Here is a 3,229-nt window from a genome sequence, read left to right as displayed (position 1 = left end):
TGTTTGCCAAGATGGCAAGATCAACATATTGACGGGCATCATAACATTAACTATGTCTAATATCTCTTTAATGATAAAATTAACTATAAGGACAAGCCAACTATTTATGTTCAATTCGAAGGTTGAATACTTCATACTTGCATGTGGATTATTTACAAATCGTGAACTTTTTATTTCTTTGAGCAGATTTTTTAAAGTCATAGCTTAGCTACGATCGTATTTAATATATATTACCATTTTTCTCCAAACCAACTGTTCCAAATAACTTATTAGAAAAGAGATGCATTTATGATTATTAAATTATAACCGTGATAAATAAATGTTTTGTTAAAACTTGCAATAGAAAGTTAAAATATATAATGTAATTAAGGAAAGCTATTTGTTGCCCACACATATTAACAGCTAATATTTAATTTTAATTTTTTAGATAAAAAATTTTAAAAAAAACGCTTAAAGGTAATTTTTTATAAACAATTTTTATTTTGAATATTTGTCACCCTTGAATTTTGAACAACTTGAAGTATTGATACATATATTTGAAACCTGTTTCCCAATTCATAATCTTTTTCTAACGGATCATCTTTTAAACCAAACGTCTTACAAAGTCTCTGGTCGGGCTAGTTTTAAAAGCTGGTTAACATTATAAATAATTTCAAAATTTCAAAAATTAAAAGTTAAAAATACGTACATGTGTAGTTATTCTACAACAATATGCAAAAGATTATACTTTGTTGTAACTTTGTTGAAATATGAAACTTCAAATAATAAAATGGAGCAGTAAATGAGATTTTAATGAGAAAATAAAAATACCATATTTCAGTCAGCCGTCCGGTCCAAATACATATATGTTTGGTTAGCAATGGAGTTCAAAATAAAACCATAAAAAAAATACCAAATATAATTCATAATAAAATGAGAAAACACAAAGAACTTAACAATAATATTCGACACCTATTATAGTGGATTTAGGTTTTGTCCCGGGGCAAAATGGTTGCTTTGAGTGGATTCTTCATCACTACCGTAAAAGCAAAAGTCTCAGTCGGGTCGGGTGGGTTACCCGCAACCGGAACCCATTTGAATGCATGAACCATTCGAGCCAACAACATGTGAACATGCAACGTACCCAAACTCCACGCCGGACAAATCCTCCGGCCGGCACCAAACAGCAGCATCTTGACCCCTCGCATCCCAGTCACGTCCACATCCACCCCTTCTCCGCCGTCCAAAAACCTCTCGGGTCGAAACTCCTCAGGCGCTTCCCACGCCTCTGGATCCTCGGTCAACCAAGCGGTGTAAAACTCCACGTTCACGTCCGGTGGAATGACGTACCCACCGAGCTCTGTATGCTGTGTTGCCGCGTGGGACAGCACGAAGTGGCTCGGTGGGTGCCTCCGGAAGGTTTCTTTAACCACTGCCGATAAATAAACCATGCCCTCAACATCACTTTCTTGAATCATTCCATTCACACCAACTTTTTCCACTATTTCTTTATAAAGCTTTTCTTGAATCTTGATTCATCACCAGGTGGAGCAGGGCCCACTCCACCGTGGTGGCGCTAGTGTCAGTATCAGCATTAATCACCTCTGACACCAGCGTCACCAACTATTCCTCCCCTAACTTTCCCCTCCCAGCCGGTTCAAGTTCATAAAGCGAGTCTATGTAAGCAACTCCAACCGGACTCACCATCTCCAAACCATCCGGTTGGAGCTGGTTAACACTAGGGTTTTTCAAATTATCCTCCCGGCTTTCAAGAAAAGCCCTTCTTGCTCGCACCAACGGGACCAAGCACTCCATCTGCTTCCTTCTCAGCTCCTTCGCCGCCGCCAGCTGACGACGAAAGAGTGGGAGAAGCACCGGCATGAAGTCCGGAAGCTTCGGCATGGTAATCATCATCACATCTTTAAGTATACTCTCAATATTCTTAATCTTTTCCTTGGAAATCCTCGCACCAAAACACAAACATATCAAAATACTACAAATTGTAAGCCTACAATTACTCATCACCTCCACAAACCCCTTTTGCGAATTCTCCAACTCCAACATCTTCAAATGCTCCTCAAACGCCCATTTCCGGATCCAACTACACTGTCGGATCCGGGTAGGGTTTATCAACTCAGTCATAAAGTTTCGTCGTAGGGTCCGCCAAAGCGGACCATACTGCGCCGAGTTGATAGCACATTTCCCAACACTAAACAGCAGTCGTATAGGCGAGTCGGGTGGCCGGCTAGCAAAAACCGCACCCTTTTGAACTAAAGCTTCATGAATGAGATCAGAGCTTGTAACAATAACCAAGGTACGTTGTCCCATCTTCATGGTAAAGATCGGACCATACTTGGCTCTTAAGTCACGCACCACGTACATGAAAGGACGGTTTTGCATAATAACTTGAACCAAGTTGCCGACAATCGGCCAGCCGGGTGGCCCGGGTGGGAGGTTTGTGGTGGTGGAAGAAGGTTTGGACCACCACCAACAACATAGGAAACATGTTATGGTGGCTAGCACAATGTCAAAGAGTTCCATTTTGGAGTGTGTATGAGAATGAGAGAGTTGATGGGATATATGAAAGGGTAAATTAGGGTTTTGAGGGGTTGAATAGTAAATGAATTGGTAACTACCCACTCCTGAATATAATGAATATGATTGGCAGAAATTATTTATTACTGGTGGGGTTGTGGTTATAGTAATTTTAGTAATTGTAAATAGGGGTGCATTGTACAAGACTTGTTGATCTGGTTAGAGGCCCAAGTTTAGGCCCACTAATTTAAGGTCCGGTCAATTTCAATACAAGAATACTATTTTGACCCGAGCGTCTAAGTTCTAACTAGATCACATGTCGTCGGGACATACATGTCGGTATACATGTACCTTTCCCGACGACAAGTGACTGCAAATGGTTGCAAAATGTTTTGTAGTGAAATTTATTTCTCATTTACAAATAAATGTAAAAAAGAAGCATTAAAAAGTTTTGACTATTTGCTTAAATATGAATAGGTTAAATATAAGTTGACTGGAAAAACTTTAATATGTCGTTGACAAACATTAACTTAGTAAACATTTAAGATTACATGCATGTAATCACATATACATTTTTTGAAATCATACTCATTTTGGATGTATGAAATTAACGCAACTTTCGTTATGGTCAACTGAAATTGGATTCTCCGCGTGAAAGGTAAATATAGAAAATAGAGATTTTTTTTATTTAATGTGAAAGATACATAATAAAATC

The 3,229-nt window shown here is 38.6% G+C and overlaps 1 pseudogene; it reads right to left on the bottom strand.

Annotated features, from left to right (window-relative positions):
- Positions 1–837: 837 nt before the first annotated feature.
- Positions 838–2,667, bottom strand: LOC143590352 (cytochrome P450 77A3-like; annotated as a pseudogene).
- Positions 2,668–3,229: the final 562 nt, after the last annotated feature.

This window comes from Bidens hawaiensis, unplaced genomic scaffold (assembly GCF_021521415.1).
Source record: "Bidens hawaiensis isolate Kalapana, Puna unplaced genomic scaffold, B.hawaiensis_p1.1 tig00038490_1, whole genome shotgun sequence".
In the NCBI taxonomy this organism is placed as follows: domain Eukaryota; kingdom Viridiplantae; phylum Streptophyta; class Magnoliopsida; order Asterales; family Asteraceae; genus Bidens; species Bidens hawaiensis.
Note: the sequence above shows the minus strand (reverse complement) of the source record. Positions and strands in the feature narration are given on the sequence as shown.